The 25192-nt window shown below is 35.6% G+C and overlaps 1 long non-coding RNA gene across 10 annotated transcripts in view; it reads left to right on the forward strand.

The window, feature by feature from the left end:
• The window catches only part of LOC132357669 (uncharacterized), a 66853-nt gene that overhangs the window by 4390 nt on the left and 37271 nt on the right, over positions 1-25192 (forward strand). The gene's annotated exons all lie outside the window — the stretch shown is intronic.

Below are 25192 nucleotides of genomic sequence, written 5' to 3' on the forward strand. Positions count from 1 at the left end.
CTATCCAATATCGTTCTCTGTTGCCATTTTCAGGCTCCTTCAGTCTCGGGTCTGGGCAACTACAAGGTACACAGGCCTGCAGGGTGCAGCCTAGCAACACCTAAAAAGTGTAAGGGCATTAATAAATGAAACATATTAAGGAATATGCTGCACAATACCTAATATGGAACACTCAGAAAAGTTCTGAAAATGCTGATTGTTGTGGACATTGTCAACCGAGATTTTTCTGAACTGATTAAAAAATGTCTGAACCACAGGAAATACGTTTCGCAGAAGTTGTGCTTCTGCAGAGCCCCTAGTGGAGGCTATTATTCCTAGCACAGATCATGGGCCTTGTGTTAACTGCTGAAGTGCTCTGCACCACATGCCACCACATGACTAATATTCAACCCTGATGGCTTCTACTGCATTTCCTTTCCTCACCTTGCATTCATCTTGTTTTCTTTTTTCTCTTTTTCATCTTCACCATATGAATTTTTTATTGATTTATAATTGACATAGCTCTAGACTCACTTGTTTAAAGCATACAATTCAGTGGATTTTAGTATACCCATAGGACCATCTAATTCCAGAACCATTTTCATCACCCCAAAAAACCTCATGCCCATTAGCAGTTACTCCCCAGTCCCCTCCCCCACAGACTCTGGCAACCACTAATCTACTTTCTGTCTCTATGGATTTGCCTATTCTGGATCCCTCACATGAAAAGAATCATATGACATGTGACTTTGGGTCTGACTTCTTTCATTTACCATGTTTTCAAGGTTCATCCATGCTGTAGCATATATCAGTACTGTATTCCTTTTTATTGCCAAATAATAGTCCATTGAATGGATATACTACATTTTATATATTCAGCAGTTGATGGACATTTGAGCTGTTCCCACGTTGGGGCTATTATGAATAATGATGCTATGAACATCATGTACAACTTGCACAATATATGTGGATACATGGATGATACAGTGACTCTATTTAACTCTGTGAGGAAATGACAAACTGTCTTCCATAATGGCTACACCTTTTTTACATTCTCGGCAATGTATGAGGGGCCCAATTTCTTCTCATCTTCACTAACATTTGTTATTTCCCATTAAAAAAAAATTATAGCTATCCTGGTTGGTGTGAAGTAGTATCACATTGTGGTTTTGATTTATATTTCCCTACTGACTATTGATACTGAACATCTTTTCAGGTGCTTACGGGGCATTTGTGTATCTTCTCTGGAGAACTGCCTATCCAAACCCTTTGCTCCTTTTTAACTGGGTTGTTTTTTTCATTATTGAGATGTAAATGTTCATATATTCTGAACCCTAGCTCTTGTCAGATATATGAATTGCTAACATTTTCTCCCATTGTATGGATTGCCTTTTTACTTTCTTGATAGTCTTTTCATGCACATCTTTTAAAAATTCTGATTAAATACAATTTAAATATATTTCTTTGTTTCTGCTTTAGGCACCATATATAAGAAACCCGTGCCTAATTTAAGGTCACAAAGATTTACACCCCTGTTTTCTTCTAAGAGTTTTATAGTTTTAGCTCTTAAATTTTTTTAGATTTCCGATTCATCTTGTTTAAATATTTGTATTCAGTGTGAGGAAGGGGACCAAAATTATTCTTTTGTATGTGGATATACAGTTGTCTCAGCCATTTTGGACAAAATTATTTTCTCATTGAATGAACTTCGCATCATTATTGAAAATCAATTGGCCATAGACTGGTTTATATCTGGACCCTTAATTCTATCACATTGATCTATATGTGTATCTTAGTGCCAGCAGCAAGCTATTTTGGTTACTGGGCAAAAATAGTAGTTGGAATTTTGATAGGGATTAAATTTACTCTGTAGATTAACTTGGAGACTTCTGCCATCTTAACAATAAGAAATCTTGAAAATCTTGCAATCCATTTAAATGCAATGTCTTTCCATTTATCTAGGTCTTTAATTTCTTTCAAAATGGTAGTTTTCAGTGTACTATCCTTGTACTACTTTCGTTACATATATTCCTAAGTGTTTTTTATGCTATTATAAATGGAATTTTTAAATTTCACTTCTAAATTGTTCATGGCTAGCATATTAATTTGCTATGGCTGCCAAAACAATACCACATGCTGAGTAGCTTAAACAACATAAATTTTCTCAGTTTTGGAACTGATCAAAGTGTCAGCAGGTTTGGTTTCTTCTGAGGCCTCTCTCCTTGGTTTGCGGATAGCTGCCTTCTCTAAGTGCCCTCACATAATCTTGGCTCTGTGCGAGTGCATCCCTGAAGTCTCTCTTTCTTTATGTCCAAATTTTCTCTTATTAAGGACACCAGTCAGATTGGATTAGTGCCTACACTAACAGCCTCATTTTAATATATCCTCTTTAAAGAACTGATCTCCAAATAACAGTAACATTCTGAGGTACTATGTATTAGGGCTTCACCATATGAATTTGGAGGGCATACAATTCAGCCAGTAACAACTGGTATAGAGAAACACAAATGATTTTTTGCTTATTAGTCATGTATTCTGCAACCTTGCTGAACTCATTAATGCTAATAGTTTCTTAATATGTATGGATTCTATAGTTTTTTATGTGTAAGATCATGTTATCTGCAAATATAGTTCAACATCTTTCTTTTGAATATGACTGGACTTTTATTTTTTTTTTTGCCTGATTACCCTGACTAGAACCTCCAGTACAATGTTGAATAGAAGTGTTGAGAATGGATGTCTTGTCTTGTTCTTAGAGGGAAAGCTTTAGTTCTTTCATCATTAAGTGTAATGTTAGCTGTCGGTTTATCGTTGATGCCCTTTATCAGGTTGAGCAAGGTACCTTCTGTTGCTGGCTTGAGTGTTTTTTTTATCATGAAGGGATGTTGGGTCAAGTTCCTTTTTCTACATCTACCAATATGAGTGTGCATTTGTTCCCTTTATTCTATTGGTATAGTATATTGATGAACAAACCTTGTAGTCATGATATAAATTCCACTTGGTAATGGGATATACTCCTTTTACTAAGCTTCTGAATTCAATTTTCTAATATTTTTGGAGAATTATAGCAACCATACTGCTAAGAGATACTGATCTGTATTTCTTGTGATATTGTCTTTTGTCTAATTTTCGTATCGGGATAAAACTATCTTCATTAAGTTAGGAAGTATTCCCTCTTCTATTTTTTTTGAACAGTTTGACGAATTCGTACTTAAACATTTGGTAGAACTCGCCAATGAAGCCATTTGGATCTGGGTTATTCTTTGTGGAAAGCTATCTTGATCACTAATTAGTGTTTTTACTTTTTATTAGACTGTTCAGATTTCATTTTTTAGTCTGTTTTGGTATTTTGTATCTTGTTCACAATGTATCAATTCATTACCTAATTTGTTGGCATACAATTGGTCATAATAACCCCCTAAACTTGTTTTTCATTTGTGTAAGTTTGGTAGTAATGTCTACTTTCATTCCTGATAGTAGTAACTAGAGTCCAGCTCTTGATGCTGTGCCACGGGTCTGTGTCTTTTTATGGTTTGATTACTATAGCTTTGTAATGTAATTTGAAATCAGGACGTGTGATGCTTCCTGCTTAAGAAGAAATTGCTTTGGTTATCTGGGATCTTTTGTGGTTCCATATGAATCTTAGGATTGTAAACCATCTAACTGACTGTCTTAAGATAATTTAGATAATCATATGTTTTTTTCTTTCATTCTACTAATGTGGTGTATTGCATTTATTGACTTTCATGTGGTAACTATCCTTGACTTCCAGGGATCAGTCTCACTTGATCATGGTGTATAATCCTTTAAATGTGTTGAATTCAGTTTGCTAATACTTTGAGTATTTTTGCAACTATATTCATCTGAGATATTGGTCTGTAGTTTTTTATTTTTTATTGTTTTGTACTATTCTTATCTGGCTTTTGTATCAGAGTAGGGCTACCCTCTTAAAATAGTTTGGGAGTGTTTTCTCCTACTGTATTCAATTTTTTTTTTTTTTTTGAGAATAATTGCTGTTTAATTCTTTAAATGTTCAGTAGAAATCACCTGTGAAACTATCTGATTATAGACTTTTTTTGGTCGTGAGGTTTTTGATGAATGATACAATCTGTTGGTCTGTTCAGATTTTGTTCAAGATTCAAACTTGGTAGGCTGTATGTTTCTAGAAATTTATCCATTTCTTCTAGACTGTCTAATTTGTTGGTATACAATTACTCATAGTTGTCTCTTACAACTTGCTGTATTTCTGTGGTAGCCAATGCAATGTCTCCCTTTTGACTTATAAAACTGAGTCCTCTTTTTCTTGGTAAGTCATCTAAAAGTCTGTTTTCAAAAAAGTCTTCTTAGTTTCATTGATTTATTTTCCTATTTTTCTATTTACTTCATTTATTTTTGCTCTGATCTTTGTTATTTCCTTCCTTTATACTAACTGGACTTTGTTCTTCTGGTTCCTTGAGGTGTAAAGTTGGGTAGTTTATTTTAGATCTCTCTTGTTAATAGAGCCTTTATCTTTATAAACTTCCTTCTTAGAACTGCTTCTCCCGCATCCCATAAATTTTGGTGTATTGTGTTTCCATTTTCGTTTCAAGATATATTTTGGTTTCTCTTTTGACTACTTCTTTGATCCATTGGTTAGTCAAGAGTGTGTTAATTTCCACATTTTGTTAATTTTCCAGTTGTCCTCCTATTACTGATTCATACCACTGTGTTCAGAAAAAGATTTCAGTATTTTAAAATTTACTGAGAATTGTTTGGTGAACCCCTCTAGTAAATTATTCAAGTGGTTATTATACTTTTCAACTCCAGAATTTTTATTTGGTTCCTTTTTATAATTTCTGTTTCCTAATCGACATTTTCTATTTGAGATACCATTTTCATAATTCATAAAAACTCATTTGGGCATACTTTCCTTTAGCTCTTTTGAACATTACTTAAAACAGCTGATTTAAAGTTTTGTTTTCATCTAATGAAAACATCTGCACTTCCTCAGATTGTTTCTATTGATTGCTTTTCCCCATGCATGGGCTATTCTTTTCTGCTTCTTGGCAAACTTCTTTTTTTGCAAACTGAACATTTCGAATAATGTGACAACTCCGTAAATCAGATGATATCCTCTACCCAGGGTTTGTTGTTGCTGTTTTCTATAGCCACTGCTGTTTGTTTAGTGATTTTCCTGTACTAATGTGAAATCTGTATTCTTTGTCACATGTGGCCACTTAAGTCTCTACTTGGTTGGCCTCGCAGTTGCTGATCAGGTTTCCTTAAAGGACTGGAACCAAATTTTCTGTCTTTGCTGAGGGGCTTGTGTGTACTTTGTATGCTTTCAACATTCAGCCAGATTAATTTTCAGCTACACTGTAAGTTCCCACTTTCTGCTTACCATGGCCTTATGGTCAGCCAAAGATGAGGCACTGTAGTCTTCTAAGGTCTTTCCTCAGCAGGCACATAGCTCTACACATGCATGTGGCCTTCTAGATTCCCTGCAATATATGTCTGAGTCTTTGAGAGCCACTATAGGCATCTCATTCTTCAGGTTTTCCTTAAGATGTTTGGTTAATCTGTGTTCCCCAATAGTTATCAATCTCCCCAGGCAGCTGCAAAGATAAAGCACTTGACTAATTGTTTTCACTGCAATGTAAGGAAGAAGGCTTTTAGTATAGGGTGTGTTCCAAGTCAGCCTTGAAAGTGGGTCTTCCAGGGACCCTTCAGACAGGTAAAATAATGACCATACTTTGGAAATAAGGCTTTGAAAGAGATCCAGTTCTACTTGCTCACTGCTGTAGATGCCGTGCTGCACCGGGAATGCAGAATGTTACCTATTACAGCTACCACTGAGCTGGAGAGCAGCATAGGGCTAGAACATGATAAAATGCCCAAAAGCTCACTGTTCTTGAGAGTCAACCATTTTTCTTGCATTAATACTCCTTGGGTTGCTGCAAGCCTTTGGTTAATTTCCAGAATTCTGAAAAGATTCTTCTGATAATTTTGCCAATTGCTTTTATGGAAGAACAAATGTTCAGAGGTCCTTCCTCTACTATTTTTGCTGACATCCACCCCTGCTTTTTTAAAAACAGTCTGAAAACTTTGGGGATTAGGAGGGTAATAAATCTGAAAGAATTAGAGAATCACAGGAAGAAAAATATGTAAAGTTTAAAATATCTAATTTAATTCTTTGAAAATGTAGAAGAGAATAGTATAACATTTGTATGTTTTAAGAAGTTTAAGAGACTTACAAAATACACTGGTTCTCTCACTTTTAATACACTTCACTTTTAAAAATTTAACATGTCAGCATAAAATATTCATATCTTTCAACTCATTAAGCTCATGAAGCCTGCTCCTACCTAAAACAGCTTTGTCATCTATTCCTCAGTTCCCCTTTGCATAATTTTTAACTAACGAGTTATTCACTGTTAATCTTTAAAATAGAAATAAACAACGTACATGGAAGTTGACTTGAGTTGTTAGGAATCTCAGCATATAATTTGACTGAACTTATTTTCTCACTTGTCTTTTTCTGAAGTTCTTTGTAAACAAATCTGTTTCAACTGATTCATGTCTGTTCAGTCTTAACAAGTAAACAGAAGAATGAAGTATAATATTCTGAACATTTCTTAAAAGTAGAATTTTCCTTAAATGTCTTTATATGCAAATGTTGACTAAAATAAGTCATTAAAATGATCAATTACATTAGATAACAGCTATTTTATTGCTAATTGATATTGATCTTAGCCCACTATTTTGTGCTTCTCAACATCCTTTCTAGCTCGATTTCACCGTGTCCCCGAAGTGACACTAGGATCCCAAATGGACTCCCAAATGTTTCAAGCTCTCTAACGTCCTTTTGTAAAAAACTGTGGTATAATGTATATAAAATTTTTCCATCTTAACCATTTTTAGGTATACAAATCATTGGCATTAAGTATACTCACATTCTTGTGCAGCCAACATGACTATCCATATTCAGAACTTTTTCATCAAAAACTAGAACTCTGTATCTTTAAAATTCCCCATTTTTCCTTCTCCACCCTCACTACTACCCCAGCCCCTGATGACTACTATTCTACTTTCTTTCTGAATTTGACTATTGTAGGTATCTCATAAGTAGAATCATACAATATTCGTCCTTGTATCTGACTTATTTCACTTAGCATAATGTCTTGAAGGTTTATGCATATTATATGTATCAGAATTTGATTCCTTTTTAAGGCTGAATAATAACTATCAACATAACTTATATCACACTTATTTATCCATTTGTCCACTGACAGACATTTGGAATTATTTCAACAAGGACAATAATAATCCATATGAACAAAGAAGAACTGAATAGGAAAAAATTTCAGCAAGTGAAAATTAAATATAAATCTCTTAGAATACATGCATGTAGTATGCCACATTTACATGACTAGTATGTAGATAAAATTGAGTTTTTCATCCGTTTACCTGGACATGGATAAAATACCAAATGCTGCATGAAATTTAACTTTTACCTGATTTTTTTTCATGTTAATATACTGTATAAAAATCTCTATTCACAACATTAAGATTCATAAAACATAACACATACCGAAAGTTGTAAGGAATACTTGATAATATGTCCTTTATGGCACTGATTTTTATGGCACTGGTTGTTTGCAATAAGCATGTTTTGTATCCTGTTAGTCTACTTTTAGCCTTTATTCTAACCTAGGCTTCACTGTCACTTGTTTCAGAATTTCCCTGGAGATCTGGCTTCCCCGTTAAGGTCTCCTTTGCTTCCTTAAATATTACTTTTTTTTTTCTAACTAGAAATTGTATTTTCATTTCTAGTTTCTTTTTTCTTCTCCGATAAGAAAATACCATATAGTGAATCAACTCTAAACACATTACTGGTAGGAGGAAAAATTAATAACACAATTACAGATAATGTACTATTTAAATTTGAGAAATGTTAATAGGTTATCACAAGTACAACAACCTTTACTAAGGAATGAAGTCCAACCCTCACATGGGATGTGGATGATTAAAATCAACATATACAAGAGGCAGGATTGCTCATGCAGTGTGATGCAAAAGCTTGAGAAGTGAAAGGGTGTGGTGAAAACTCAGCTGTACAGTCAACTGAAACTTGATGGCTCCAGCAAGTTTCCACACGCCCACATAAACAGGCTAATGTCAACCACAGTCATCTCAGGGATTCTTAACTGTGCCCCTTTTTTGGTCAGAATAAACCCAAAATTCAGGAGATCATATTCACTTCACATGAACCCTCGGCAGATCTGGACTCAAATTTTTAAAGACTATTTCTGTTGCTTGTTAAATACTGTAAAAATTCTATTATACTAGAGGGATTAGTAGACAAATACAAAGGAAGCTAGTTCAGAGTAATCTGATGGGCAATCCTCATTTTAATGGAAAAGAAGTTTAAAGTAGCTTTCAAAGAGTTGATGGAAATGCTATGGTCAAGTTGGATATGACTCCTTTCATAATGTTTTAAAACCAAGTGGCTCTAGCCAGCATCTTTAAAGAGAGGAAGATGCAAATATCCTGTGTTACAAAGGACCAGTTCTGCCATTTAAAACTTTAAACCTCAAACAAATATTCCTATAGCAAACATATTATGGCATTAACATTCCTTATAACATATCACAATAAGTTGCCAGGACAGTCTAACTTTAGTTCGTAATACTGAAAGTGTATTTATTTCAGAAAAAGATTGTCAAAAGAAACATAATCATTAGCATTACATATTAAATGTGTACCTAAAAATATCCTATTAATTAAACAAAGTGCAAAGGACATAACATGGAAATACATGGGATAATATTGTGTTGCTAATAATAAGACATAAACTACAAGAGCAACTAAGGTAATCTTCAAGTAATACTGTCCACTTTTAGATTTCCTGCATACGCCTGTTGAGTTTGCCAGAGTAAGGAACTTTCAGATGTATATAATTTTGTTGCCATTGTACTTTTGTGGTAGAACATCAGTATTTAGTTGTGGTTGATTCATTGAAATACACAATATTTATTGAAATTCTGCAGAAAAATGAAGGAACATTCAAATTTAGGTATTCTGTGACCCACTTAAAATGACAGAAATCACAGGATAATTTGTATTAAAAAGCGAATGAAAGCTTTAGAATCTTCTAGAACATCAAAAAAACTTTAATAAATGCTAATGTGCTATTGTTAATGAATGCCTTTTGTACATAACTGGAAAAGTCTATTAGTTTCTTTTGATACTTAGAGGATTTCACTTATTATTAAAGAATCCAATAACCCATTTTTTTCCTAGCTCTACAGAATTTGGTCTGACATATTTTACTACCTGTGTGCATTCTCTCCTTCTGATTTAATTCTAGTTGTCCTGATTAAATCATCCATCATTTTTAGGAAGATTTTTCTCCTTATTGACTTTTTGGTACTGCCTCAGTAGTTTTAGCTATTTGCTACTTTCTCTTCCCAATATGTCACTTTGAAAATATTACTGTGACTTTCTTAAATTTTCTAATAGCATTTTAGTTTTCATTTTAGTTTCAGTTCATTTCTCTATTTCTTATCCTTCATGCTTTTCATGTCTCTGGATTTCTATATCTACTTGGGACCTTCAATTAAATGAGCATCTCCTCCAAAGAAGAAATCTTACCCCTATATTGTCAATATATAGCTTGTAAATATTCCATAACCCCTAAATCCGGTGACACCTAGAAGTACAAGTTTTCTAATGTATTAGATTTAGATGATCATTAGCTACTTTTTATTTAATCAGCTACAAAATGTTTTGTATTGATCCTGAAAAGACCAATTAAACTTTCCATTTTGTGCAGAAATAGATACCACCAAAGAATGATTCCAGAGAGAGGACAGAGAGATAGAGAAAACATCATCAAATGACAGTCATGTAGTTACAACCACATGATGATCTTTCTTCATATCAAGTGATAACCCAGAGTCCTAGCATCATGAACTAGCCTCATGACTTGTGGAGTCAATCTTGTAAAGCTGTTAAGTTGGGTCATAGATTAATAATGGCAACTTGAATCAATATCTGAACTTTCATTTGAAACATGATGGTACTTAACAGAAATGTGATTCTCAACAGGATGGGCATGTTCATATTTCTTGCAGGGCTGTGGGGGATGTTTGGGGAAAAGGAGGCTGTGTAGAAAAAATTGATGTTATAGTTTTGTATGTGGGAAACAAAAGTCTACCTGTTAAAACACAAACTACAAAAAAATAACATCTTCTCAGCTAATGGGAATATAAAAAAGATCATGATCCTTAACTGGAGCTGAGCTACAGAGGGCACACACTGGCAGGGGTCATAACAGAATCTTCATGAGAAGTGAGATTTTTATGTTATGGAGGACATGAAATGAAGCAGAAAATATTAGTGTTGTATTATGACTAATCCAGTGTTGTCACTCAAGTGTGTGTTCAAGTCAACATTTGAGTAGCTTTGGGCTACTATCAAAGCAAGAATTAAGACTAATTTAGTGATATTTTAAAATCCATAATTATTGCCATCATTTTGGGAAGTCCCACAAATTACCAATCATCAATTTAAAAAGAAGTCTCACAAAATATACAATAGATGCACATCTGACATTAAAGTGTACTTTAAAGGAGCTGGATAGAACACATTTTAGATGTGACGATAGCCCCTAAAGCAGGGCCACTTTAAGGTCACTCCTTGAACTAGCTCCATCAGTATCACCAACTATGCTTGTTTTGTATGCATTTCTGATCCACACCCCTGCCTGGTGATTCTCGGTCAATGAGTCTGAGTTGGGGTGGAACGTGGGAAACAAATTTTTAAACAAGCTCTTTAGGTGATTAAATGGCTCAAGTCATCCTAACACCACACTTTGAGAGCACTGTCATAGAGTAAAGGAATGACAGAGACGTTTCATCATACATGTATGTATAAATGCATTTTATTTTTACTCTCTCTCAATTTTTCATGGTGACAGTAAAATTAAGTGACCATAAAATAACACATGCTTTTTAAAAAAGTCTTCTCTAACATATAAATTTCTGCAGTTTTATTAGATTAGAAAGTAAGATGCATTAATTAAAAATTATACAGCACATTCCTCTATGATTAAATCAGATTACATAATGAGGTTGTAATTCAGAATTTAGAAAGTAGTAGTCAAGTTGAGGACAAGCCCATCTCATTAAATAGTTCCTCCTTGGTTATGAGTTAATAATCAGAGCTTAAATCCTTTTGATTCTAAAACAAGTTTCACTTACAGGGCCTTTTAGAGAGATTTGTGAGAACTCCTCTCCTTGTTTCATTGATCAGAATAAGTTAAAAATATATGGGGCAGTTCATTTTTCACATGTTTTTACTATTTTAAAGAGAAAATTTCTATCTGGGAAAATTAGCCCTTTAATTACCAATACAACCTCTCATTGTCTGTGTGTGTACTCTATAGACAGACATCTATTTATTGCTCATTTCTACACAAAAATTTTTATCATTGAAATTAATAAACCATGTTTGTAGCTTTATCTGAGAAGATAGTACAAGTTTTCTTGTGAGATGTAAGAAATAAAACATTTTGTTTCTAGTATTGCACAAATACTACTGTTTAGCCTTACAGACTTTTGCTTATTTAAAATACATTATAGGAATTCAAAATTACTGCCTTTTCAATGGCAATAATTTACACCTTGTGGTTCTTACATAAATTATATTATCTAAAAATTTGTGTGGAAATATTCAGATTGCCCAGAGTAAAACAATTGTGCTTCCAGATGAATCAAAATGACTGTTTCAGTGAAAACTGATAGTGGCATATACGCAAATTAGAATGTAAAAGGTATTAAAAAGTTACAGACCTTGACAAAATTTTATAGTTGAAAGTTTTTATTCAGTGAGTCTATTACGTCAAACTTCTGAATTTTTGATATCCTACAAACACGAATGAATCTTTATCCTCATAACTGAGTTATGTTCTGCTTAAGTAGAGGGTTTGCCCAAATTATGACCAAGCTTGACAAAGGGATCTATTCTCAAAACTAGATTGGAAAGTTGCCACTGTGACACTCTAGTAAAACAGTAGAATTACAGTAAAAGAAACAATACCCTTTTCTTTCCATTTGATGACATGGGTCAATCTGGATAATTTGGGAACTGTGACAAAACTAGAAATGGCTTGTAAGTGCATAATTTGGAGATTCCATATGTTTAATAGTTTGTGAGATAAAATAAATGCATATGTAGAAAAGACTATAATCAGTTCATTAACTCCACCTTTATGATTCTTTTTAAATTTATTTTTTAATTGAAGTATAATTTACATATATTAATTTCAATTGGATGACATAATGATTCAATTATTTGCATAGATTGTGAAATGATCACCAGAAAATCTCTAGTTAATATCCATCACCATACATAAAGATTTTTTTCTTTTGATAAGATTTTTTTTTTAAACATTTTTATTGGAGTATAATTGCTTTACAATGGTGTGTTTCTGCTTTATAACAAAGTGAATCAGCTATACATATACATATATCCCCGTATCTCCTCCCTCTTGCGTCTCCCTCCCACCCTCCCTATCCCACCCCTTTAGGTGGTCACAAAGCACCGAGCTGATCTCCCTGTGCTATGTGGCTGCTTCCCACAAGCTATCTGTTTTACATTTGGTAGTGTATATAGGTCCATGCCACTCTCTCACTTCGTCCCAGCTTAACCTTCCCCCTCCCTGTGTCCTCAAGTCCATTCTCCATGTCTGCATCTTTATTCCTGTGCTGCCCCTAGGTTCATCAGAACCATCTTTTTTTTAATTTTTAGATTCCATATATATGTGTTAGCATACGGTATTTGTTTTTCTCTTTCTGATTTACTTCACTCCATATGAAAGACTCTAGGTCCATCCACCTCACTAAAAATAACTCAATTTTGTTTCTTTTTATGGATGAGTAATATTCCATTGTATATATGTGCCACATCTTCTTTATCCATTCATCTGTCGATGGACACTTAGGTTGCTTCTGAGTCCTGACTATTGTAGATAGAGCTGCAATGAACACTGTGCTACGTGACTTTTTGAATTATGGTTTTCTCAGGGTATATGCCTAATAGTGGGATTTCTGGGTCATACAGTAGTTCTATTTTTGGTTTTTTAATGAACCTCCATAATGTTCTCCATAGTGGCTGTATCAATTTACATTCCCACCAACAGTGCAAGAGGGTTCCCTTTTCTCCACACCCTCTCCAGCATTTATTGTTTGTAGATTTTTCGATGATGGCCAGTCTGAATGGTATGAGGAGATACCTCATTGTAGTTTTGATTTGCATTTCTCTAATGATTAGTGAGGTTGAGTATTCTTTCATGTGTTTGTTGGCTGTCTGTATATCGTCTTTGGAAAAATGTCTATTTAGGTCTTCTCCCATTTTTGGATTAGGTTGTTTGTTTCTTTGATATTGAGCTGCATGAGCTGCTTGTAAATTTTGGAGATTAGTCCTTTGTCAGTTGCTTCATTTGCAAATATTTTTGCCCATTCTGAGGGTTGTCTTTTCGTCTTGTTTATGATTTCCTTTGCTGTGCAAAAGCTTTGAAGTTTCATTAGTTCTCATTTGTTTATTTTTGTTTTTATTTCCATTTCTCTAGGAGGTGGGTCAAAAAGGATCTTGCTGTGATTTATGTCATACAGTGTTGTGTCTATGTTTTCCTCTAAGAGTTTTATAGTGTCGGGCCTTACATTTAGGTCTTTAATACATTTTGAGTTTATTTTTGTATATGGTGTTAGGGAGTGTTCTAATTTCATTCTTTTACATGTAGCTGTCCAGTTTTCCCAGCACCACTTATGGAAGAGGATGTCTTTACTCCACTGTATATCCTTGCCTCCTTTATCAAAGATAAGGTGACCATATGTGCATGGGTTTACCTCTGGGCTTTCTACCCTGTACCATTGATCTATATTTCTGGTTTTGTGCCAGTACCATACTGTCTTGATTACTGTAGCTTTGTAGTATAGTCTGAAGTCAGGGAGCCTGATTCCTCCAGCTCCATTTTTCATTCTCAAGATTGCTTTGGCTATTCGGGGTCTTTTGTGCTTCCATACAAATTGTGAAATTCTTTTGTTCTAGTTTTGTGAAAAATGCCATTGGTCATTTGATACGGATTGCATTGAATCTGTAGATTGCTTTGGGTAGTATAGTCATTTTCACAGTATTGATACTTCCAATCCAAGAACATGGTATATACATCTTTCCATCTGTTGGTATCATCTTTAATTTCTTTCATCAGTGTCTTATAGTTTTCTGCATACAGGTCTTTTGTCTCCTTAGGTAGGTTTATTCCTAGGTATTTTATTCTTTTTGTTGCAATGGTAAATGGGAGTGTTTCCTTAATTTCCCTTTCAGATTTTTCATTATTGGTGTATAGGAATGCAAGAGATTTCTGTGCATTAATTTTGTATCCTGCTACTTTACCAAATTCATTGATTAGCTCTAGTAGCTTTTGGTAGCATCTTTAGGATTCTCTAAGTATAGTATCATGTCATCTGCAAACAGTGACAGCTTTACTTCTTTTTTTCTGATTTGGATTCCTTTTATTTCTTTTTCTTCTCTGATTGCTGTGGCTAAAACTTCCAAAACTATGTTGAATAATAGTGGTGAGACTGGGCAACCTTGTCTTGTTCCTGATCTTAGTGGAAATGGTTTCAGTTTTTCACCATTGAGGATGATGTTGGCTGTGGGTTTCTCATATATGGCCTTTATTATGTTGAGGAAATTTCCCTCTATGCCTACTTTCTAGAGGATTTTTATCATAAATGGGTGTTGAATTTTGTCAAAAGCTTTTTTGCATCTATGGAGATGATCATATGGTTTTCCTCCTTCAATTTGCTAATATGGTGTATTACATTGATTTGCCTATATTGAAGAATCCTTGCATTCCTGGGATAAAGGACACTTGATATGGTATGATCCTTTTAATGTGCTGTTGGATTCTGTTTGCTAGTATTTTGTTGAGGATATTTGCATCTATCTTCATCAGTGATATTGGCCTGTCATTTTCTTTCGTGATACCTTTGTCTGGTTTTGGTATCAGGGTGATGGTGGCCTCGTAGACTGGCTTTGGGAGTGTTCCTCTCTCTGCTATATTTTGGAAGAGTTTGAGAAGAATAGGTGTTAGCTCTTCTCTAAATGTTTGATAGAATTCGCCTGTGAAGCCATCTGGTCCTGGGCTTTTCTTTGTTGGAAGATTTTTAATCATAGTCTCAATTTCTGTGCTTGTGATTGGTCTGTTTATATTTTCTGTTTCTTCCTGGTTCAGTCTTGGAAGGTTGTGCTTTTCTAAGAATTTGTCCATTTCTTCCATGTTGTCCATTTTATTGGCATAGATTTGCTTGTAGTAATCTCTCATGATCCTTTGTATTTCCACAGTGTCAGTAGTTACTTCTACTTTTTCATTTCTGATTCTACTGATTTGAGTCTTCTCCCTTTTCTTCTTGATGAGTCTGGCTAATGGTTTATCAATTTTGTTTATCTTCTCAAAGAACCAGCTTTTAGTTTTATTGATCTTTGCTACTGTTTTCTTCATTTCTTTTTCATTTATTTCTGATCTGATCTTTATGATTTCTTTCCTTCTGCTAACTTTGGGGTTTTTTTGTTCTTTCTCTAATTGCTTTAGGTGTAAGATTAGGTTGTTTATTTGAGATGTTTGTTTCTTGAGGTAGGATTTTATTACTATAAACTTCCCTCTTAGAACTGCTTTTGCTGCATCCTATAGGTTTTGGGTTGTCGTGCTTTCATTGTCATTTGTTTCTAGGTATTTTTTGATTTCCTCTTTGATTTCTTCAGTGATCTCTTGGTTATTAAGTAGTGTATTGTTTAGCCTCCATGTATTTGTATTTTTTACAGATTTTTTCCTGTAATTGATATCTCATCTCATAGCGTTGTGGTTGGAAAAGATACTTGATACAATTTCAGTTTTCTTAAATTTACCAAGGCTTGATTTGTGACCCAAGATATGATCTATCCTGGGGAATGTTCTATAAGCACTTGAGAAGAAAGTGTAATCTGCTGTTTTTGGATGGAATGTCCTATAAATGTCAATTAAGTCCATGTTGTTTAATGTATCATTTAAAGCTTGTGTTTCCTTACTTATTTTCGTTTTGGATGATCTGTCCATTGGTGAAAGTCGGGTGTTAAAGTCCCCTACTATGATTGTGTTACTGTCGATTTCCCCTTTTATGGCTGTTAGCATTTGCCTTATGTATTGAGGTGCTCCTATGCTGGGTGCATAAATATTTACAATTGTTATATCTTCTTCTTGGATTGATCCCTTGATCATTATGTAGTGTCCTTCTTTGTCCCTTGTAATAGTCTTTATTTTAAAGTCTCTTTTGTCTTATATGAGAATTGCTACTCCAGCTTTCTTTTGATTTCCATTTGCATGGTATCTCTTTTTCCATCCCCTCACTTTCAGTCTGTATGTGTCCCTAGGTCTGAAGTGCGTCTCTTGTAGACAGCATATATAGATGGGTCGTGTTTTTGTATCCATTCAGTGAGCCTGTGTCTTTTGGTTGGAGCATTAATCCATTCACATTTAAGGTAATTATCGATATTTATGTTCCTATTACCATTTTCTTAATTGTTTTTGGTTTGTTATTGTAGGTCTTTTCCTCCTCTTGTGTTTCCTGCCTAGAGAAGTTCCTTTAGCATTTGTTGTAAAGCTGGTTTGGTGGTGCTGAATTCTCTTAGCTTTTGCTTGTCTGTAAAGCTTTCGATTTCTCCATTGAATCTGAATGAGATCCTTGCTGGGTAGAGTAACCTTGATTGTAGGTTTTTCCCTTTCATCACTTTAAATGTCCTGCCACTCTCTTCTGGCTTGCAGAGTTTCTGCTGAAAGTTTAGCTGTTAACCTTATGGGGATTCCCTTGTGTGTTACTTATTGTTTTTCCCTTGCTGCTTTTAATATTTTTTCTTTGTATTAAATTTTTGATAGTTTGATTAATATGTGTCTTGGCATGTTTCTAGTTGGATTTATCCTGTATAGGACTCTCTGTGCTTCCTGGACTTGATGAGCTATTAGCTATTTCCTTTCCCATATTAGGGAAGTTTTCAACTATAATCTGTTCAAATATTTTCTCAGTCCCTGTCTTTTTCTCTTCTTCTTCTGAGACCCCTATAATTCGAATGTTGGTGCATTTAATGTTGTCCCAGAGGTCTCTGAGACTGTCCTCAATTCTTTTCATTCTTTTTTCTTTATTCTGCTCTGCAGTAGTTATTTCCACTATTTTATCTTCCAGGTCACTTATCCGTTCTTCTGCCTCAGTTATTCTGCTATTGATTCCTTCTAGAGAATTTTAAATTTCATTTATTGTGTTGTTCATCATTGTTTGTTTGCTCTTTACTTCTTCTAGGTCCTTGTTAAACATTTCTTGTATTTTCTCCATTCTATTTCCAAGATTTTGGATCATCTTTACTATCAGTACTCTGAATTCTTTTTCAGGTAGACTGCCTATTTCCTCTTCATTTGTTTGGTCTGGTGGGTTTTTATCTTGCTCCTTCATCTGCTGTGTGTTTCTCTGTCTTCTCATTTTGCTTAACTTACCTTGTTTGGGGTTTCCTTTTCACAGGCTGCAGGTTCGTACTTCCCATTGTTTTTGGTGTCTGTCCCCAGTGGGAAAGGTTGGTTCAGTGGGTTGTGTAGGCTTCCTGGTGGAGGGGACTGGTGCCTGTGTTCTGGAGGATGAGGCTGGATCTTGTCTTTCTGGTGGGCAGGACCACGTCCAGTGGTGTGTTTTGGGGTGTCTGTGACCTTATTATGATTTTAGGCAGCCTCTGTGCTAATGGGTGGGGTTGTGTTCCTGTCTTGCTAGTTGTTTGTCATAGGGTGTCCAGCACTGTAGCTTGCTGGTTTTTGAGTGGAGCTGGGTCTTAGCGTTGAGATGGCGATGTCTGGGAGAGCTTTCGCTATTTAATATTACGTGGAGCTGGGAGGTCTCTGGTGGACAAATGTCCTGAACTTGGCTCTCCCACCTCAGAGGCACAGGCCTGACACCCGGCCGGAGCACCAAGACGCTGTCTGCCACACGGCTCAGAAGAAAAGGGAGAAAAAATAAATAAAAAAAAAAAATAAAGTTATTAAAATAAAAAATAATTATCAAAAATAAAAAAAAAGAAAGAAGAGAGCAACCAACCCAAAAAACAAATCCACCAAAAATGGACAGACAGAACCCTCGGGCAAATGGTAAAAGCAAAGCTATACAGACAAAATCACACAAAGAAGCATACACGTACACACTCACAAAAAGAGAAAAAGGAAAAATATATATATATCGTTGCTCCCAAAGTCCACCGCCTCAATTTTGGGATGATTCACTGTCTATTCAGGTATTCTGCAGTTGCAGGGTACATCAAGTTGATTGTGGAGATTTAATCCGCTGCTCCTGAGGTTGCTGGGAGAGATTTCCCTTTTTCTTTGTTCGCACAGCTCCCAGGGTTTAGCTTTGGATTTGGACCCGCCTCTCTGTGTAGGTCTCCTGAGGGCATCTGTTCTTCGCTCAGACAGGACGGGGTTAAAGTAGCAGCTGAATAGGGGGCTCTGGCTCACTCAGGCCGTGGGGAGGGAGGGGTACAGAATATGGGGCGAGCCCGCGGTGGCAGAGGCCAGCGTGATGTTGCAACTGCCTGAGGCATGCCGTGTGTTCTCCTGGGTAAGTTGTCCCTGGATCATGGGACCCTGGCAGTGGCGGGCTTCACAGGCTCCCGGGGGTGGGGGGAGGTGTGGACAGTGCCCTGTGCTTGCACACAGGTTTCTTGGTGGCTGCAGCAGCAGCCTTAACGTTTCATGCCCGTCTTTGGTGTCCACGCTGATAGCTGCGGCTCGTGCCTGTCTCTGGAGCTCGTTTAGGCAGTGCTCTCAACCCCCTCTCCTCGTGCATCCCAAGACAATGTTTTCTTGCCTCTTAGGCAGTTCCAGACTTTTTCCCGGATTCCCTCACGGCTAGCTGTGGCACACTAGCCCCCTTCAGGCTGTGTTCATGCAGCCAACCCCAGTCCTCTGCCTGGGATCTGACCTCCGAAGCCCGAGCCTCAGCTCCCAGCCCCCACCCTCCCCCACAGGTGAGCAGACAAGCCTCTCGGGCTGGTGAGTGCTGGTCGGCACCGGTCCTCTGTGTGGGAATCTCTCCACTTTGCCTTCTGTATCCCTGTTGCTGCACTCTCCTCCATAGCTCCAAAGCTTCCCACCACCACCCCTGTCTCTGCCAGTGAAGGGGCTTCCTAGTGTGTGGAAACTTTTCCTCCTTCACACCTCCCTCCCAGTGGTGCAGGTCTCGTCCCTATTCTTTTGTCTCTGTTTTTTTCTTTTTTCTTTTGCCCTACCCAGGTACATAGGGAGTTTCTTGCCTTTGGGGAAGTCTGAGGTCTTCTGCCAGCATTCAGTAGGTGTTCTGTAGGAGTTGTTCCACATGTATATATATTTCTGATGTGTTTGTGGGGAGGAAGGTGATCTCCATGTCTCACTCCTCCGCCATCTTGAAGGTCCCAAGAATTTTTAAGATTTACTCTCCTACCGACTTTTGAATAATGCAAAATGATATTAATAAGTATAGTCACCATGCTGTACATTACATCACCATAACTTATTTACTTTTAACTGGAAGTTTGTATTTTTTGATTCCCTTCATCCATTTTACCCAACCGTGACCCTCTGCCTATGGCAACCACAAACATGTTATCGGTATTTATGAACTTGGTTAGTTGATTTTTTTTTTTTTTTTTTTTTAGATTCTACATATAAGTGAAATCCTATTTGGCTTTCTCTGTCTGATCTGTCTGACTTATCGCACTTAGCATAATGCCCTCAATATCCATGCATGTTGTCGCAAACATCAAGATTTCATTCTTTTTTATGGCTGAATAATATTCCTGTGTGTGTGTGTGTGTGTGTGTGTGTGTGTGTGTGTGTATTTTTATCCTTTCATATATCAATGGACACATACGTTTCCTATATCTTGGCTACTGTAATTAATGCTGCAATGAACATCGGGGTGCATGTATCTTTTTGAGTTAGTGCTTCATTTTCTTTGGATAAAGATTCAGACATGGAGTTTCTGGATCATATGCTAGTTCTGTTTTTAATTTTTTCAGGAACCTCCATACTGTTTTCCATAGAGGCTGTACCAATTTACATTCCTACCAACAGTGCACAGGGGGTTCCCTTTTCTCTATATCCTTGCCAACACTTGTTATTTCTTCTCTATTTGATAATAACCATTCTAACAAATGTGCAGTTATATCATTGCAGTGTTGATCTGCATTTCCCTGATTAGTGATGTTGAACATCTTTTCATGTATCTGTTGGACATGTGTATGTCGTCTTTGGAAAAATGTCTATTCAGATCCTCTGCCCATTTTTAACTGAATTGTTTGGGGGTATTTTTTGCTCTTGAGTTGTGTAAGTTATTTATATAGTTTGGATATTAACCCTTTATTTGACATGATTTGAAAATATTTTCTCCCGTTCCACAGGTTATCTTTTCACCTCTTGATGGTTTCTTTGCTATGTGGTAGCTTTTTACTTTGATGTACTCCAACTTCTTTATTATATCTTTTAATGTCAAATCCAGAAAATGATTTCCAAGATTGATGTTAAGAGCTTTACTGCCTATATTTCCTTCTAAAAGTTTGGTTTCAGGTCATACGTTCAATCCATTTAATTTTTGTGTGTGGTGTAAGAGAGTGGTCCAATTTCATTCTTTTATATGTGACTGTACAGTTTTTCCAACACCATTTATTAAAGAGACTGTCCTTTCCCCATTGTATATTCTCTGGTAATTTGTCATAAGTTAATTGACGATATACGTGTGCGTTTATTTCATGGGCTTTCTATTCTGTTCCACTGATCAATATGTCTGTTTGTATGCTGAAAGCATACTGTTCTTATTACCATAGCTTTGTAATACAGTTTGAAATCAGGGCGCACAATGCCTCCAGCTGCAATACAGTTTGCAATCAGGGAGCACAATGCCTCTTCTTCTTTGTAAAGATTGCTTTGGCTCTTCAGGATCTTTTGTGGTTCCATACAAATTAGAGAATTGTTTTTTCTATTTCTATGAAAAATGCCATAGGAATTTTAATAGGGACTGCACTGAATCTGTTGATTGCTTTGGGTAGTATGGACATTTTAACAATATTAATTCTTCCAATCCACAAGCACAAAATATCTACTTAATGTGTCTTCTTCAATTTCTTTTCTCAATGTCTTACAAGTTTACAGTGTATAGGTCTTTCACTGCCTTGGTAAAATTTATTCGTAGGTATCTTATTTATATTATGAAATGGTACATCAGACTGTTTTCTTAATTTCTCTTTCTGATAGCATTCTCTTTCTGTTATTAGCATACAGAAATACAATAGATTTCTGTATGTTGATTTTTCATCCTGTAGCTTTAGTGAAATCCTTTACCAGATTTTAGGTGGACTCCTTAGGATTTGGGTTATATAGTACCATATCATCTGCATAGTTTTACTCCTTCCTTCCCAATTTGGATGCCTTTTATTTCTTATTCTTGTCTAATTGCTCTGGGTAGTACTACCAATATTATGTTGAATAAAAGTGGCAAAAGTGGGCATGCTGGTCTTGTTCCTGATCTTAGAGGAATTGTGTTTAGCATTTCCCACTGAGTATGATGTTAGCTGTAGGCTTGTCATATATGGTCTTTATTATGTTGAGGGACGTTCCCTCTTCACCCACTTTGATAAGAATTTTTATCGTAAATAGATGTTTAATTTTATCAGATGCTTTTTCTGCATTCATCAAGATAATCATATGATTTTTATCTTCTGCTTTGTTAATGTCATGTATCACATTGATTTTTGCAAATAGTGAACCATCCTTGCATTACTATAATAAATTCCAGTTGATCACAGTGTTTTATTGTTTTAATGTACTGTTGAATTTGGCTTGCTTATGTTTTATTGAGAATGTTTGCATCTGTGTTTATTAGGGATATTGGCCTGTAATTTTCTTTTCTTGTGGTATCCTCTGGTTTTGGTACCAGGGTAATGCTGGTCTCATAAAATAAATTTGAAAGTGTTTCCTCCTCTTCTATGTTTTGGATAAGTTTGAAATGGATTGGTATTAATTCTTCTTTGAATATTTGGTAGAATTTGCTAGTGAAGTTGCCTAGTTTTTCTAGGAAGTTTTAAAATTACTGATTCAATCTCTTCACTAATAATCAGTCTATTGAGATTTTCTATTTCTTCCTTAGTCTTTGAAGTCTGTATGTCTTTAGGAATTAATCCATTTACTTTAGGTTATCCAATTTGTTGTAATATAATTATTCATAGTCTCTTATGATCCTTTGTATTTCTGTGGTATCAGTTGTAATATCTCCTGTTTCATTTCTGATTTTGAGTCCTCTCTCTTGATTTCTTGATAAGTCAAGCTAAAGGTCTGTCAATTTTATGTAATCTTTCAAAGAACAAGCTTTTGGTTTGATTGATCTTTTCGATTGTCTTTTTACTATTTCATTTATTTCTGCTCTGATCTTTATTTCCATACTTCTACTAGAACTTTATTTATAATTATTTCTCTAGTTTCTTGAGGTGTAAAGTTAAATTGAGATTTTTCTTTTTTCTTGTGGTAAGCATTGATTCCATCTTAGAATTGTTTTTGCTGCATCCCACAAGTTTTTGTATGGTATATTTACATTTCCTTTTGTCTAATGGAATATTTTGATTTTGCTTTTGATTTCTTCATTGAACCATTGTTCAGTAACATGTTGCTTACATTCCACATATTTGTGAATTTTACACTTTTCTTTTTATAATTTATTTGTAGTTTCATACCATTGTGTTCGGAAAAGACACTTGATATGATTTCTTTTTTTCACTGAAGTACAGCTGGTGTACAATATTGTATAAGTAACAGGTGTACAATATAGTGGTTCACAATTTTCAAAGGTTATACCACATTTATAGTTCTTATAAAATATTGGCTATATTCCCCGTGTTTTACAATATATCCTTGTAGCTCATTTTATACATAATACTAAATACTTCTTAATCCCCTACCTCTATCTTATCCCACCCCCTTCCCTCTCCCCACCGATAACCACTAGTTTGTTCTATATGTCTGGGAGTCTGCTTCTTTTTTGTTATATTCACTAGTTTGTATTTTTTAGATTCTACATTTAAGTGATATCATACAGTATTTGACATTCTGACTTATTTCACTTAGCATGATGCCCTCCAAATCCATCCATGTTATTGCAAATGGCAAAATTTCATTCTTTGCATGGCTGAGTAGTATTCCATTGTATATATATACCACAACTTCTTTATACATTCACCTGTTTATGGACACTTAGGTTGCTTACATATCCTGGCAATTGTAAATAATGCTGCTATGAACAGTGGGGTACACGTATCTTTTCAAGTTACTATTTTCAGATATATACCCAGGAGTGAAATTGCTGGGTCATAGGGTAGTTCTACTTTTAGTTTCTTGAGAAGACTCCAGACTGTTTTTAACAGTGGGTGCACAAATTTACACTCTCAGAAACAGCGGACCAGTGTTCCCTTTTCTCCACATCTTTGGCAGCATTTCTCTGTGTTCTTTTTTTTTAATATATAAATTTATTTATTTATTTATTTTATTTTTGGCTGCGTTGGGTCTTCATTGCTGCATGCGGGCTTTCTCCAGTTGCCACGAGCAGGGGGCTACTCTTCATTATGGTGCACATGCTTCTCATTGCGATGGCTTCTCTTGTTGTGGAGCATTGGCTCTAGGTGCGTGGGCTTCAGTAGTTGTGGCACATGGGCTCTGCAGTTGTGGCTCACAGGCTCTAGAGCACAGGCTCCGTAGTTGTGGCACACAGGCTTAATTGCTCCACGGCATGTGGGATCTTCCCAGACCAGGGCTCGAACCCGTGTCCCCTGCATTGGCAGGCATATTCTTAACCACTGAGCCACCAGGGAAGTCCTTTGTGTTCTTTTTGATGATAGCCATTCTGATAGGTGAGAGTGATATCTTGTTGTACTTTTGATTTGCATTTCCCTTATGATTAGTAATGTTGAGCATCTTTTCATGTGCCTGTTGGCCACCTGCAAGTCCTCTTTGGAGAAATGCCTATGGAGATCTTCTGCCCATTTTTTAAGTGTTTTTTTTTTTTTAATGTGGAGTTCTATGAGTTGTTTATATATTTTAAATATTAACCCCTTATATCCTTTGCAAATGTTTTCCACCATTCAGTAGGTTGTCTTTTCATTGTATCAGTGGTTTCCTTTGCTGTGCAAAATTTTTAGGTTTAATTAGGTCCCATTTGTTTATTTTTGCTTTGTTTTCTTTTACCTTAAGAGAGAGATCGAAAAAAATACTGCTAGGATTTCTGTCAAACAGTGTTTTCCCTATGTTCTCTTCTAGGAGTTTTATGGTTTCCAGTCTTACCTTTAGGTCTTTAATCCATTTTGAGTTTAATTTTGTATATGGTGTTAGAGATTGTTCTAATTTCATTCTTTTAAATGTAGCAGTCCAGTTTACCCAGTGTCACTTATTGAAGAGACTGTGTTTCCTTCATTGTATATTCTTGCCTTTTTGTCATATATTAATTGATGCTAAGTGCATGGGTTTATTTCTAGGCTCTGAATTCTGTTCCATTGATCTATGTATCTGTTTTTGTGCCAGTACCATACTGTTTTTGATTACTGTAACTTTGCAGTGAACTCTGAAGTCAGGGACTGTGACTCCTAAAGCTCTGTTCTTCTTTCTCAAGATTGTTTTGGCTATTCAGGGTCTTTTGTATTTCCATACAAATTTTAAAATTATTTATTCTAGTTCTGTGAAAAGTGCCATTGATATTTTGATAGGGATTGCACTGAATCTGTAGATTGCCTCAGTATTATGGTCATCTTAACAATATTAATTCTTCCAATCCAAGAACATGGTATACCTTTCCTTCTGTTTTTGTCATCTTCAATTTCTTTCATCAGTTTCTTAGTTTTCAGAGTACAGATCATTTACTTCCTTAGGTAGGTTTATTCCTAGGTATCTTATTCTTTTTGATGGGATGGTAAATGGGACTGTTTCCTTGATTCCTCTTTCTGACAGTTCATTGTTAGTGTACAGAAATGCAACAGGATCTGTATAGTAATTTTGTATCCTGCAACTTTACTGAATACATTGATGAGCTCTAGTAGTTTTCTGGTGGAGTCTTTGTAATTTTCTGTGTATAGAATTATGTCATCTGCAAAC

Source organism: Balaenoptera ricei, chromosome 2 (assembly GCF_028023285.1).
Source record: "Balaenoptera ricei isolate mBalRic1 chromosome 2, mBalRic1.hap2, whole genome shotgun sequence".
Taxonomy (NCBI): Eukaryota; Metazoa; Chordata; class Mammalia; order Artiodactyla; family Balaenopteridae; genus Balaenoptera; species Balaenoptera ricei.